Below are 15,855 nucleotides of genomic sequence, written 5' to 3'. Positions count from 1 at the left end.
TAGGTATTTTATTCTCTTTGAAGCAATTGTGAATGGGAGTTCACTCATGATTTGGCTCTCTGTTTGTCTGTGATTGGTGTACAAGAATGCTTGTGATTTTTGTACATTGATTTTGTATCCTGAGACTTTGCTGAAGTTGCTAATCAGCTTAAGGAGATTTTGGGCTGAGACAATGGGGTTTTGTAGATATACAATCATGTCATCTGCAAACAGGGACAATTTGACTTCCTCTTTTCCTAATTGAATACCCTTTATTTCCTTCTCCTGCCTGATTGCTCTGGCCAGAACTTCCAGCACTATGTTGAATAGGAGTGGTGAGAGAGGGCATCCCTGTCTTGTGCCAGTTTTCAGAGGGAATGCTTCCAGTTTTTGCCCATTCAGTATGATATTGGCTGTGGGTTTGTCATAGATAGCTCTTATTATTTTGAGATACGTCCCATCAATACCTAATTTATTGAGAGTTTTTAGCATGAAGTGTTGTTGAATTTTGTCAAAGGCCTTTTCTGCATCTATTGAGATAATCATGTGGTTTTTGTCTTTGGTTCTGTTTATATGCTAGATTACATTTATTGATTTGCATATGTTGAACCAGCCCTGCATCCCAGGGATGAAGCCCACTTGATCATGGTGGATAAGCTTTTTGATGTGCTGCTGGATTCGGTTTGCCAGTATTTTATTGAGGATTTTTGCATCAATGTTCATCAAGGATATTGGTCTGAAATTCTCTTTTTTGGTTATGTCTCTGCCAGGCTTTGGTATCAGGACGATGCTGGCTTCATAAAATGTGTTAGGGAGGATTCCCTCTTTTTCTGTCGATTGGAATAGTTTCAGAAGGAATGGTACCAGTTCCTCCTTGTACCTCTGGTAGAATTCAGCTGTGAATCCATCAGGTCCTGGACTCTTTTTGGTTGGTAAGCTATTGATTATTGCCACAATTTCAGAACCTGTTATTGGTCTATTCAGAGATTCAACTTCTTCCTGGTTTAGTCTTGGGAGGGTGTATTTGTTGAGGAATTTATCCATTTCTTCTAGATTTTCTAGTTTATTTGCATAGAGATGTTTGTAGTATTCTCTGATGGTAGATTGTATTTCTGTGGGATCAGTGGTGATATCCCCTTTTTCATTTTTTATTGCATCTATTTGATTCTTCTCTCTTTTCTTCTTTATTAGTCTTGCTAGCGGTCTATCAGTTTTGTTGATCTTTTCAAAAAACCAGCTCCTGGATTCATTAATTTTTTGAAGGGTTTTTTGTGTCTCTATTTCCTTCAGTTCTGCTCTGATTTTAGTTATTTCTAGCCTTCTGCTAGCTTTTGAATGTGTTTGCTCTTGCTTTTCTAGTTCTTTTAATTGTGATGTTAGGGTGTCAATTTTGGATCTTTTCTGCTTTCTCTGTGGGCATTTAGTGCTATAAATTTCCCTCTACACACTGCTTTGAATGTGTCCCAGAGATTCTGGTATGTTGTGTCTTTGTTCTCGTTGGTTTCAAAGAACATCTTTATTTCTGCCTTCATTTCATTATGTACCCAATAGTCATTCAGGAGCAGGTTGTTCAGTTTCCATGTAGTTGAGCGGTTTTGAGTGAGTTTCTTAATCCTGAGTTCTAGTTTGATTGCACTGTGGTCTGAGAGACAGTTTGTTATAATTTCTGTTCTTTTACATTTGCAGAGGAGAGCTTTACTTCCAACTATGTGGTCAATTTTGGAATAGGTGTGGTGTGGTGCTGAAAAAAATGTATATTCTGTTGATTTGGGTTGGAGAGTTCTATAGATGTCTATTAGGTCCACTTTGTGTAGAGCTGAGTTCAATTCCTGGATATCCTTGTTAACTTTCTGTCTCGTTGATCTGTCTAGTGTTGACAGTGGGGTGTTAAAATCTCCCATTATTATTGTGTGGGAGTTTAAGTCCCTTTGTAGGTCACTCAGGACTTGCTTTATGAATCTGGGTGCTCCTGTGTTGAGTGCATATATATTTAGGATAGTTAGCTCTTCTTGTTGAATTGATCCCTTTACCATTATGTAATGGCCTTCTTTGTCTCTTTTGATCTTTGTTGGTTTAAAGTCTATTTTATCAGAGACTAGGATTGCAACCCCTGCCTTTTTTTGTTTTCCATTTGCTTGATAGATCTTCCTCCATCCCTTTATTTTGAGTCTATGTGTGTCTCTGCATGTGAGATGGGTTTCCTGAATACAGCACACTGATGGGTCCTGACTCCTTATCCAGTTTGCCAGTCTGTGTCTTTTAATTGGAGCATTTAGCCCATTTACATTTAAAGTCAATATTGTTATGTGTGAATCTGATCCTGTCATTATGATGTTAGTTGGTTATTTTGCTCATTAGTTGATGCAATTTCTTCCTAGCTTTGATGGTCTTTACAATTTGGCATGTTTTTGCAGGGGCTGGTACTGGTTGTTCCTTTCCATGTTTAGTGTTTCCTCCAGGAGCTCTTTTAGGGGAGGCCTGGTGGTGACAAAATCACTCAGCGTTTGCTTGTCTGTAAAGTATTTTATTTCTCCTTCACTTATGAAGCTTAGTTTGGCTGGATATGAAATTCTGGGTTGAAGAATGTTGAATATCGGCCCCCACTCTCTTCTGGCTTGTAGAGTTTCTGCCGAGAGATCAGCTGTTAGTCTGATGGGCTTCCCTTTGTGGGTAACCCGACCTTTCTCTCTGGCTGCCCTTAACATTTTTTCCTTCATTTCAACTTTGGTGAATCTGACAATTATGTGTCTTGGAGTTGCTCTTCTCGAGGAGTATCTTTGTGGCGTTCTCTGTATTTCCTGAATCTGAATGTTGGCCTGCCTTGCTAGATTGGGGAAGTTCTCCTGGATAATATCTTGCAGAGTGTTTTCCAACTTGGTTCCATTCTCCCCGTCATTTTCAGGTACACCAATCAGACGTAGGTTTGGTCTTTTCACATAGTCCCAAATTTCTTGGAGGCTTTGTTCATTTCTTTTTATTCTTTTTTCTCTCAACTTCCCTTCTTGCTTCATTTCATTCATTTCATCTTCCATCAGCGATACCCTTTCTTCCAGTTGATTGCATCTGCTACCAAGGCTTCTGCAATCTTCGCGTAGTTCTCGAAACTTGGCTTTCAGCTCCATCAGCTCCTTTACGCCCTTCTCTCCATTGGTTATTCTAGTTATCCATTCGTCTAATTTTTTTTCAAAGTTTTTAACTTCTTTGCTATTGTTTTGAATTTCCTCCCGTAGCTCGGAGTAGTTTGATCGTCTGAAGCCTTCTTCTCTCAACTCATCAAAGTCATCCTCCATCCAGCTTTGTTCCGTTGCTGGTGAGGAACTGCGTTCCTTTGGAGGAGGAGAGGTGCTCTGCTTTTTAGAGTTTCCAGTTTTTCTGCTCTGTTTTTTCCCCATCTTTGTGGTTTTATCTACTTTTGGTCTTTGATGATGGTGATGTACAGATGGGTTTTTGGTGTGGATGTCCTTTCTGTTTGTTAGTTTTCCTTCTACCAGACAGGACCCTCAGCTGCAGGTCTATTGGAGTTTACTAGAGGTCCACTCCAGACCCTGTTTGACTGGGTGTCAGCAGCGGTGGCTGCAGAACAGTGGATTTTCGTGAGACCACAAATTCAGCTGTCTGATAGTTCCTCTGGAAGTTTTGTCTCAGAGGAGTACCCAGCCGAGTGAGGTGTCAGTCTGTCCCTACTGGGGGATGCCTCCCAGTTAGGCTGCTCAGGGGTGAGGGACCCACTTTAGGAGGCAGTCTGTCCGTTCTCAGATCTCCAGCTGCGTGCTGGGAGAACCACCACTATCTTCAAAGCTGTCAGTCAGACAGGGACATTTAAGTCTGCAGAGAGTCCTGCTGAATTTTTGTTTGTCTGTGCCCTGCCCCCAGAGGTGGAGCCTACAGAGGCAGGCAGGCCTCCTTGAGCTGTGGTGGGTTCCACCCAGTTCGAGCTTCCTGGCTGCTTTGTTTACCTAAGCAAGCCTGGGCAATGGCGGGCGCCCCTCCCCCAGCCTCGCTGCCGCTTTGCAGTTTGATCTCAGACTGCTGTGCTAGCAATCAGCGAGACTCCGTGGGCATAGGACCCTCCGAGCCAGGTGCGGGACACAATCTCCTAGTGTGCCGTTTTCCAGGCCCGTTGGAAAAGCGCAGTATTAGGGTGGGACTGACCTGATTTTCCAGGTGCCATCTGTTACCCCTTTCTTTGACTAGGAAAGGGAACTCCCTGACCCCTTGCGCTTCCTGAGTGAGGCAATGCCTCGCCCTGCTTCGGCTCGCGCACAGTGCGCTTCACCGACTGTCCTGCACCCACTGTTTGGCACTCCCTGGTGAGATGAAACCGGTACCTCAAACAGAAATGCAGAAATCACCCGTCTTCTGTGTTGCTCAGGCTGGGAGCTGTAGATCGGAGCTGTTCCTATTCGGCCATCAGTCTCAGGTAGTTCTTTACAGCAGCGTGAAAACAGACTAATACACAAAGCAATGCATGATCGTCATAGAAAAATTAGAGTAAGCAAGAATATCAGTAGCTTCTGCAATCTTGCTTTCCAGTTATGATCACTTAAGAAATTTTGTATCTCCTTATAGTTTTTTTTTTAGTTATAGAGAAAACCAGGGAAATATTTAGTAAAGTGTAATGTCCATAAAAAGGTGTCCCCCACCTTCAAATTGTCATTTGTTTTTCAAAATGCTGTGAATCCCAGCTGATGTGGGAAAATATTGCTTATTAGAAAATGACACCTCCACAGGAACGTGTCAGCATGAGGGAAATAGTGATGGAAACACGTTGGTACCTAGTGATGGCAGCAGTGGGCCGTCTGGAGTGGCTGCTGCCATTGTGCCGGGGGTAGCAGGGAGATGTGAGTGGTGGCAGCAGGAGCGGCTGCAGGAGCAGCAGTGGTGATGGTGAGACCCCTGTGCCCCCTGTCCTTGCGGCAGCCGACCGCCGCTCCCACACCTGTGTGGCCGAGTGGGGCCTGCCTCCAGGCCCGGAGCCACCACTGCTCTGGACCCTGGTCCGCGTTACCACCACTGTTGCTTGCTGTTGCCAGGAGGGCGGACAGTCCCGGGAGCCTGCCGCAGGGATAGCCCTGGAGCCTGTCTCCCTGGGGGCTGCCGCAATGGGGCCAGGTTGAGTTGCCTGCCGGCGGGGGAGCAGCATGATTGTGCATGGAGGAGCAGGCAGAGAAGGGCCACAGGCAGAGCTGGGCCTGGGGTAGTGCCACGCCTGCACATGGAGCACGGGGGCCGCGCCTGGGGCGCGGAGCTGGGGCTGTCCTTTGGGGGCCTGGAGTGGGAAGTGGGAGCGGTGCTCACTTTGGGGACCCAGCCAGTGGCAAGGCCACCGCGCCCTCCCTGCTGACTGGCGCTGGATTCCTGCGCCTTGGGAGGAGGCTCTGCGCAGGGTTTCCCAGGGCCAGATCCCCAGGGTCTGCCCCACAGCGGGGTGACCGCTGAGCCTGTTGCTCCCTAGGACCAGGCCCAGGGCCTGCAATCTGCTCCTGGAGGCACTCCTGCTGGGCAGGGCTGTGAGCCAGGCAAAGGAGAGCCCTAGGCCACTCGTGAGCACTGGGACCACAGGAAGAACTTGTGGTGACGTCACTCTTGCCTCAGATGCCAGCATGGGCCCAGCAAGGAACAGGAACCCATACCCCAGACTGCGAGGAGGCGTGGCCAGAGCTGCCTGCACGTTCCATGGAGCAGGTAGGAGACTCGCCTTCCCAGGCACAGGACCTGGGTATCTGCACTGTGCACCCTCGGGAGCCAGATCTCAGAGTGGGGTTGGGGCCGAAGCCGGGTATTGTCACAGCTCAGCAGGGTGTGTGCACACTTGGGGCAGCACTGAAAAGCCAGCCTCCTGCCACGTCGGCCCCCTCTGGACTTTGGGCACCAACAAGCACTGGTGGAGGGGAGGGGAAACTGAGGGGGAGGCTAAGGGTGTCTTGGTGCTGACCTGCAGGTGCCCCTTGGTGCAAGCAGTCTGGGCACCACGGATGGCTGCAGGAGGCAGACAGGCTCCTGGGCAGAAGGGGGCAGGTCCCTGGTGAGGCCCCACCTTCAGGCCACGGACGGCCTGGAAGCTGGGGGCTGGGCTGCCAATTCTGTGGACGTGACTGGAATGGGAACTTGTACCTTTTCTGGTCCCACCTGTGGCTGCCCATGGGCCAATTGGCATGCAGTTTCTCCCTCCTGAGGCCCAGAAAGGCCCTGGGCTCAGCCAAAGCAGAGCAGAGACAATGGGACAACCAGCTGCAGAGAAGAGCTACCCACTCTGCTGATAGCTGAACACTTGGGATGACCTGCCTGGAGACAGCAGCTACCGTCTCTGCTAGAAGCTGAACACTCATCGGAACACCCTGGCTGCGGAAAGGAGCTCCTCCCTGCAGGTCTCCTCTGAGCTGTTCTATCACTCGATAAAGCTCCTCTTCATCTTGCTCATCCTCCACTTGTCCACATACTTCATTCTTCCTGGCCACAGGACAAGAACTCAGGACCCGCCAAACGGTGAGGCTAAAAGAGCTATAACACAAACAGGGCTGAAACGCCCCTTGCTCACCAAATTGTGCGCAAAGGAGAGAAGACCTGCAGCCCTTCAGGGAACCCAGACCTGGGAGTTCCCTGAGTCAGGGCTGTGACTCCCTCTTTGGGGCCCTGCAGTTCCTAGCATCTCCAAGCTTCTGGGCACTACCATCTTCCACACTGGCAGCCGTGGAAGCTGCTTGCATGCATGCCTGGTCCAGCTGCATCCTTGCAGAGAGCCCGCACCCATGCCAGCACTTGGAGCTGCCTGCCCCACTGCAGCAGCCGGTGTGTGTAACTGCAGTGGCTGGGCCCCACGCTTACACACCCCTTGCTGCTCCATACCTGACTTGCCCTTGGCAGGCATGGGATCCAGGCCCGTAGTGTGAGCCGGGCAGGCCTGAACAAAACACGGGCAAAGGCACCACTGGCCACAGAGGTTTCCAGCCATAAAACCAACACCCCAAAGATCCTGTAACATTAGGAGGACCCTCACTCATGTGGAAAGTGAGATGAAATTCCTTGGAAATGGCTCTCTCTTATGCCCATGTGCTCGATCTCGTTCTCTCTCTCTCTCCAGCTGAACTTTGGAGCACTTTTGGAGTAATGTGGGTTCTCTGTATTAACATATATATATAAACATATATCTTGAGGATAAATTTATAATTATATATGTAATATATATATATAAAATATATATATATATATATCAGGATAAATTAGGGTAAATATTTAAAATATTGTCTTCCCATAATTCATTTTTCCAGTTTCTTAGTGAAATAATTTCAAAATTTGGTCATTAATTTGAGAATTAATGAGGTGTCATTGTGCTCCCAACCAGGGACTGCAGGGGATGTGTGATACGTTCCAGCTCTGAATGACCTCAGTGCATCTATCACTGCATAACAAATTACTCCAAAACTTACTGGCTTAAAGCAACCCCTATTTATTCGTATTTATCATCTCACAGTTCCTGTAGGTCAGGAATTTGGGCACGATTTAGCTCTGTCCCCCATTTCAGGGTCTCCCACAGGCGCCAGTCAAGATTCAGCTGGAGCAGGATCCACTTTCAAGATCACTCTTGTTGTTGGCAGGTGTATTAGTTCGTTTTCACACTGCTGATAAAGACATACATGAGACCGAGCAATTTACAAAAGAAAGGCTGGGGAAGCCTCACAATCATGGCAGAAGGCAAGGAAGAGCAAGTCACATCTTACGTGGATGGTGGCAGGCAAAAAATGAGAGAATGAGGAAGACTCAAAAGTGGAAACCTCTGATAAAACCATCAGATCTGGTGAGACTTATTCACTACCACTAGAACAGTATGTGGGAAACCACTCCCATGATTCAGTTATCTCCCACTGGGTCCCACCCACAGCACATGGGAATTCAAGATGAGATTTGGGTGGGGACACAGCCAAATCATATCAGCAGGATTCAGTTCCTTGTGGGCTGTTGGACTGGTCCACTTGCTGGCTGTTAGCTGAAACCCTCTCTCAATTCCTTGCCACATGGGCCTGGTCAACATGGCAACTTGTTTCATCAAGTCAGCAAGAGAGAGTCTGCTAGCAAGGAGGAAGTCACAGTGTCTTTTTTTTTCTTTTCTTTTTTTTTTTTTTTTTTGAGACGAGTCTCACTCTTGTCCCCAGGCTGGAGTGCGATGGCGCGATCTCTGCTCACCGCAACCTCCGCCTCCCAGGTGCAAGCAATTCTTCTGCCTCAGCCTCCCGAGTAGCTGGGATTACAGGCACCTGCCACCGTGCCTGGCTAATTTTTCTATTTTTAGTAGAGACAGGGTTTCACCATGTTGGCCAGGCTGGTCTCAAACTTGGCCTCAAGTGATCCACCCGCCTTGGCCTCCCAAAGTGCTGGGATTATGGGCGTGAGCCACTGCGCCTGGCCAACTGTTGTTTACGTTGAATGAATATATTACAATATATGTATTCATCTGGATCTACTTATGACGGTCACAAATCATTTTTTGTCTAGGCTAATATTGATGGATATTCTGGTTGTTTTTGGTGGTTTGTTTTTGCACTAAGTACTGCTGTGAGCATTGTATATGTCTCCAGCTCACACAGGAAATTATTTCTCTATGCTCCATGTTCAGTAGTAGAATTATAAGCCTGAAATATTATATAAGGTAACATGAAATTCTTTTCTAAATTGCTTGTGCCATTTATATTGTTCCCAGTTCCACATTATCACCAATGCTTGGCACTGTCAGACTTCCTAACTTTTTAATCCAGTAGGTATAAAAATCGTATCTCATTTTGGCATCTCTCAGATCACTAATGAGATTGAGCATCTTTTCATAGTTTTGACATTCTTTATATTTTAGAGAATAATTATCTGTTAGTTATTATACTACAAATATCTTCTCTCTGTTTTTAGCTTGTCTTTTCATTTTCTTATGATGACTTTTGATGAAAGAAGTGTATAAATGGTGTTCAATTGACCAGTGTTTTCCTAGCACATTTTGTGCTTATGTAAGACCATATGATGTCATCTGACAGAGAGTCCAGCGTTCTTTTTCCTGTAGAGTTAGCCAGTTGCTGAGAATGTTGTTGAATCTTGTCCCTCCCGGCCTGCAGTGCCACCCCTATTGTCTCTCAGGTCCGCTCTACTTGTGGGTGTTGGGGCTTTCTATTCTCATCTATTTGCCGGTATGTTGTCACTGCTGAGAACACATCTTGTTGGATGGTTCTGTCCCTGCCATGAGCCTGGGCTCCTCAGTCTGTTAGGCAGAGAGCTTGATGCCATGCATTTTCCTGACCTGCAGTGCAGTTTTGGAGTAATGTGGGTTCTCTGTGTTAACACTTGTTTTCTGACAGTGGATCTCTAGTGAGAACTGTTTGCAAACACTGAATTACACAGAGTTATCTAACCTGCAGGACTTTGGTCAGAGGTTTGAAAAGTGACTCTCCTAGAGGAGGTATCGGCCATGCAGCAGCACCCAAACTTTGTAGCCTGTGGAATCTTTTGTTCCTAGAGCATCTCGTAGGACCAGCATTCCGTGGGATTCATTTTGTGAAAGGCCAGCATGGAGGTGACTACTCTGGCCTTGAAGCTGAAAAACATGGGCTATAATCTATTTGGACCTCACCTGAGTGTTGAATCCGATGGCCCCTCAATTATAAATTTTAAAAATCTCATCCAGGTGGCAATTCCCTAAGAGCCATGCACACACACATGCACATATGCACACACCTGCTGAGAGATCCGGGTAAGTCTACGAGTGGGAAGTCTTCCCTGATGTCCAGCTCTCATCCTTTCCTGCCTCTGGCCTCATTCCTCTGGGCTGGACATCCGTGCAGAGGCTCCGTGATGTGATCTCACGGGGGGACCAATTAGTAAGGGGCTGTGACACATCCAAGTGAATTCCCTGGTCCCAGGTGAAGGAGTTAGATGGTCTGTTTGTTCCTTTTTTTTTTTTTTTTTTTTTTGAGACAGAGTCTCGCTCTGTCACGCAGGCTAGAGTGCAGTGACGGGACCTCGGCTCACTGCAACTCCCGGGTTAAAGTGATTCTCCTGCCTCAGCCTTCCAAGTAGCTGGGACTACAGGCGCCTGCCAGCACGCCCGGCTAATTTTTTGTATTTTTAGTAGCGACGCGGTTTCACCATGTTAGCCAGGATGGTCTCGATCTCCTGACCTCATGATCCGCCCGCCTCGGCCTCCCAAAGTGCTGGGATTACAGGCGTGAGCCACCATGCCCAGCCAGTCTGTTTGTTCCTAACACTTGCCTTGATAGATTACTCTGAGCATGAATTTGCTTTTTGTTTTTGTTTAGTCAAAGGTCCAGCTGTTCATCTTTCTCCATTCACCATTTTCAGTGATGCATGCCTATTTCCCTTTATTCTAGTTGTACAAACCTAAAGTATCATCCACTAAAATACTGTGTTAACATTTTATGTCCTAAATCAAGCTCCTATTAGAGTTGGGTTCAAATATAGACTGACATTAGGAAAAGTAGAAAGTGTAAGTGGTAAGTCATATTTAGCGGAATTTAGGATGTTCTCTCTGAGCTTCTGGGACCACACATTCTCCTGGGTTTTGTTTGTGTTTTTTGTTTTGAGACAGGGTCTTGCTCTGTTACCCAGGCTGGAGCACAGTGGTGCAACCTCTGCTTCCCAGGCTCAAGTGATCCTCTCATCTCAGCCTCCCGAATAGCTGGGACTCCAGGCATGCATCACCAGGCTTGGCTAATTTTTGTATTTTTTGTAGAGATGAGGTTTTGCCATGTTGCCCAGGCTGGTCTCGAATTCCTGACCTCAAGCGATCTGCTGGCCTGGGCCTCCCAATGTTGGGATGACGGGCGTGAGCCACCACACCTGGCTGTTCCATTCCTTGTTGATCTCTCCTCTCTGCTTCACAATGCTGTGAGTCAGGAATTCAGGCATAGTTTGGCTGGGTGATTCTTCTGTTTCAGATGGCACTGATGGAGGTGACTCAGTGGCATTCATTTGACAGATGGGCTGGTCTGTCTGGCGCAAGCTGGTCTGGTGCCCAGGCATGGCTGGAAGGTAGACTCGGCTGGTCCTGTGAGCTGGAGTACAGCAGCCTCAGGGTGGTGGGGCTTCATTCATGGCAACTTAGGGCTCCCCAAGCGAATGTTCCAGCAAACCAGGTTGAAGCTGCATGGCCACATGATCTAGCTTTGAATGTCAAATGGTGTCCCTTCCATCATATTCTTTTGGTTGAAGCAATCACAAGTCCACCTAAATACACAGACCCTATCCCTCCGTGGGAGAGGTGGAAAAGCACATGTGGCCATGTCCGAAAACACGTTGGAGTTCCTGTAGGCCTTGGTCGCAGGCCCTCTTCATGTATACCCACCCTGGATGACCTCATTTAGACCTGTGGCTTTAAATAACATCTCTCCACTGTAACTCCCAAATTTATATCTCTGGCCCAGACGTAACCCAACCTCCAGATTCTTATGTTCAACAGGTTACTGGGTATTTCCACCTAATTCACAGACACCTCAAACTTCACATGGTCAAACCACTCTTGATTTTTCCTCTGTAGGCCAGCTCTGTTCCCTGCTTTCCTCATCTCCAGAAATGGCACCAGCATCCCCCCAGCAGGTGAAGCTCTTTATCCCCCTTTCCCTCAGCTGGGAATCCAACCCATCAGCAAGACTTGGCAACTTTCCCTCCAAAGTATAGCTCAAGCTTGCCTATTTTTCTCCATATCCATTCCCACGTGCATGCTGCCATCATCTTCCATGGGTTTACTACAGTAGCTTCTGGAGTGATTTTCTAGCCTCCCTTTATGCCCCCCTCCCATCCATCCTCCATGGCAACAGTGATCTTTCAAATATAAATCAGATCTTGCCAGACCCCACAGTGAACCCTCAGTGGCATTCTCTTTCTCTTCAAGGAAAATGAAGCTCCTTGCTGTGGCCCATGAGACCTTATATGATCTGGCCCCCGCTCACTCCTCCAAGCTCACTTCCCATGGCTCACTTTCCCATTCCAACCACAGGCCTCGTCTCTGCTCTTTCCCTCCTCAGGGCCTTTGCACTTGCTGTCACCTCTCCTGGACAGACCTTTTAGGAATTTTAATGACTTGTTCCTTCTTCAAATTTCAGTTCACAAAGCTCCTCAACCGCTTAAAGTACTGTCCTATTAATGCCACCACATCGGGCCATTTATTTCCTTCTTAGACATGACCACAGTCTGTAATCATATCATTTATTTGTTATGCATCATTGTCTCTCTCCTTTTCCAGAATGTAAGTACCATAAAGGCCAGCGACTGTGTCTATCCTGTTCACCATGGCCCCCGGCGCATACCAAGGTACTGGTTTGTAATATACTAGTTGGGTAATCTCAAAAAAGGCTGATCCACCCACCCTGCAGGAGGGTGAATAATAGAAAAGTGATCCACATGTAAGAGACTGCTCAGGAAATTTGGGTTAAGAATTTGCTATTTGTAGATGCACTCTTTGCCTTGCAAAGGGATGTGTAAATCTATTATTTTTTTCTTCCCCTGACTGATGTAGGGCAGAAAATCAGCTTAGTTAATTCTCTACCCCAGCTTTTCTACCTATAAAGTGGCATAAGTTAATTTTTCCACGTAAAGTAACTCATACAAAAATCAAATACAATAGTTTACACACTCCCCTCCATCAGGCGAGGCTCTGAGGTCACATTCAAACCTAATGTGGTTCTGCACAGCCTGGGCCAAAAAGAGACGCTGAGATGGGCAAGACTGCCCGGGACACTCTCAAAAGGAGTGGCAAGATTCTGCAGCAATTCCAAGGGGCTCACATTCTGTTTTAAATCCGGCCGATTAGAAATTTTTTTTCTAACTTTTCTTGTGGACTCTGTCTCTCATCTTCCCATGATAGACTTCATCCACTGCATTGGTGCCGTCTAACGGGTTACATGAGAAGGTAAATGCAGAAAAGGGTGACAGAAAAAAAGGTTGGATGGATTTTCCCCCACTTATTTTCCATTTTTTCAAAATTAGCTTGTTTCTACGTGAGAGAAAATCTTGTGTTGAGAGAAGTCTTAAACTGTATCCAGTAAGTGACAAAAGCAAAACCAAAAACCAAGAACTGTGGATACACTTGCTTAGAGTTTTATTTACTATGACAATTGCTAAAAAACAAATATTTCCCTACTCAATTTCTTGGAGCTAAATCAAGGTTTGCTATGTTTCCAGTAAAAAACAGAAAGCTTTCTGGAGTCCATGATCTGGCCATCGTGTCATGGCTACTACTAAGGGTACAGGGATGGAATGTCCCTTTTTCTCTCCAGCTTATTGGAGGGTGGGTGGACAAATGTTGACATGGCCACTTTTGTGCAGTACCTAGGAAATGGCAGAGAACATTTTTTGAGACAGGATTGATTACTGGCTCAAGAGGATTCTTGAGAAATGTTCTGCTCTTCATGAAATTGACAGAAATGAGACATTTTCATTTGGAGCATGTTATTCTGTAACAGTGGTGCTTCATCTGTTTAAGTTTAATGAGCAAAAACTATTCTGTAGAAGTAATTCTTCCATATAATTGGAAATGCTCAAAAATGCTTTCAAATTTTTAAGTCATTTTATAAAATGTAAATATTCCTCAATGTACTACCCATGTTCTTTTTTAAAGGGAGCCTCTCAGATATGGCTGCACATCAGAATCATCTGGGGAGTTTTTGGGGCTATGGAGGCCCAGGTCTTGCTTCCAGAAGGTCTGATGGGTGGCCCCAGGGTGTGGTGTGGGCATCTGGAGTTTTAAATGCTCCCAGGTGGTTGGAATGGGCTGCAAGGTGGGGACACTGAATAAGGTAATTATCTAGGACATTTATCTTTTCACTTCCGAGGCTACCTGGTGTTCAAGGCTTACACACCCCGACTGATGACTGATCCCAGGTGGCCCCAAGTTGTAAGATGGTGACCGTAAGTGGGGGTTGAGAGGAGGGCCAGATCCTCCAGGATTCAGAGCAGACTCGGTGCTGTGTTTGCCATTGAGTGTGCCGGCTCTTGAAGCCTTGACAGCAGATTTTTTGACATAAAAAAACCTTCTGATAAGAAGATTGAATCCACGGGGTAGATAAGATTGAATCCATGGGGTACATGCTGGTTCATACATTTGAAAGTCAAGTGATATTTTGATAACTGGACAATCAGGTGAAGCTGGAAGTATTGATGAGATGGTCACTCAAGACAGTAGAAGACCTTTCTAAAGCCTATTTTTGCTATAAGAGAATTTTACAGCGTAAAAATAAAAAGACGGGGGTGGAGCCAAGATGGCCGAATAGGAACAGCTCCGGTCTCCAGCTCCCAGCCTGAGCGACACAGAAGACGGGTGATTTCTGCATTTCTGTTTGAGGTACCGGTTTCATCTCACCAGGGAGTGCCAAACAGTGGGTGCAGGACAGTCGGTGAAGCGCACTGTGCGCGAGCCGAAGCAGGGCGAGGCATTGCCTCACTCGGGAAGCGCAAGGGGTCAGGGAGTTCCCTTTCTTAGTCAAAGAAAGGGGTAACAGACGGCACCTGGAATATCGGGTCAGTCCCACCCCAATGCTGCGCTTTTCCAACGGGCCTGGAAAACAGCACACTAGGAGACTGTGTCCCGCACCTGGCTCGGAGGGTCCTGTGCCCACGGAGTCTCGCTGATTGCTAGCACAGCAGTCTGAGATCAAGCTGCAAGGCGGCAGCGAGGCTGGGGGAGGGGCGCCCGCCATTGCCCAGGCTTGCTTAGGTAAACAAAGCAGCCAGGAAGCTCGAACTGGGTGGAGCCCACCACAGCTCAAGGAGGCCTGCCTGCCTCTGTAGGCTCCACCTCTGGGGGCAGGGCACAGACAAACAAAAAGTCAGCAGGAACCTCCTCAGAATTAAATGTCCCTGTCTGACTGACAGCTTTGAAGAGAGTAGTGGTTCTCCCAGCATGCAGCTGGAGATCTGAGAACGGACAGACTGCCTCCTAAAGTGGGTCCCTCACCCCTGAGCAGCCTAACTGGGAGGCACCCCCCAGTAGGGACAGACTGACACCTCACTCGGCTGGGTACTCCTCTGAGACAGAACTTCCAGAGGAACTATCAGACAGCTGAATTTGTGGTCTCACGAAAATCCGCTGTTCTGCAGCCACCGCTGCTGACACCCAGCCAAACAGGGTCTGGAGTGGACCTCTAGTAAACTCCAACAGGCCTGCAGCTGAGGGTCCTGTCTGGTAGAAGGAAAACTAACAAACAGAAAGGACATCCACACCAAAAACCCATCTGTGCATCACCATCATCAAAGACCAAAAGTAGATGAAACCACAAAGATGGGGAAAAAACAGAGCAGAAAAGCTGGAAACTCTAAAAAGCAGAGCACCTCTCCTCCTCCAAAGGAACGCAGTTCCTCACCAGCAACGGAACAAAGCTGGATGGAGGATGACTTTGATGAGTTGAGAGAAGAAGGCTTCAGATGATCAAACTACTCTGAGCTACGGGAGGAAATTCAAAACAATAGCAAAGAAGTTAAAAACTTTGGAAAAAAAATTAGAAGAATGGATAACTAGAATAACCAATGGAGAGAAGGGCTTAAAGGAGCTGATGGAGCTGAAAGCCAAGTATCGAGAACTACGCGAAGATTGCAGAAGCCTCAGTAGCAGATGCGATCAACTGGAAGAAAGGGTATCGCTGATGGAAGATGAAATGAATGAAATGAAGCGAGAAGGGAAGTTGAGAGAAAAAAGAATAAAAAGAAATGAACAAAGCCTCCAAGAAATTTGGGACTATGTGAAAAGACCAAACCTACGTCTGATTGGTGTACCTGAAAATGATGGGGAGAATGGAACCAAGTTGGGAAACACTCTGCAAGATATTATCCAGGAGAACTTCCCCAATCTAGCAAGACAGGCCAACATTCAGATTCAGGAAATACAGAGAA

The 15,855-nt window shown here is 46.8% G+C and overlaps 1 protein-coding gene across 1 annotated transcript in view; it reads right to left on the bottom strand.

Annotated features, from left to right (window-relative positions):
* Positions 1 to 7,412: 7,412 nt before the first annotated feature.
* Positions 7,413 to 15,855, bottom strand: part of SLC6A20 (solute carrier family 6 member 20) — a 52,679-nt gene continuing 44,236 nt past the window's right edge. Inside the window, exon 16 of the mRNA XM_058442804.1 lies at positions 7,413 to 7,598. The gene's annotated coding sequence lies outside the window, so the exon portion shown is untranslated. The remainder of the gene's footprint in view (positions 7,599 to 15,855) is intronic.

This window comes from Hylobates moloch, unplaced genomic scaffold (genome assembly GCF_009828535.3).
Source record: "Hylobates moloch isolate HMO894 unplaced genomic scaffold, HMol_V3 SCAFFOLD_8, whole genome shotgun sequence".
Taxonomy (NCBI): Eukaryota; Metazoa; Chordata; class Mammalia; order Primates; family Hylobatidae; genus Hylobates; species Hylobates moloch.
Note: the sequence above shows the minus strand (reverse complement) of the source record. Positions and strands in the feature narration are given on the sequence as shown.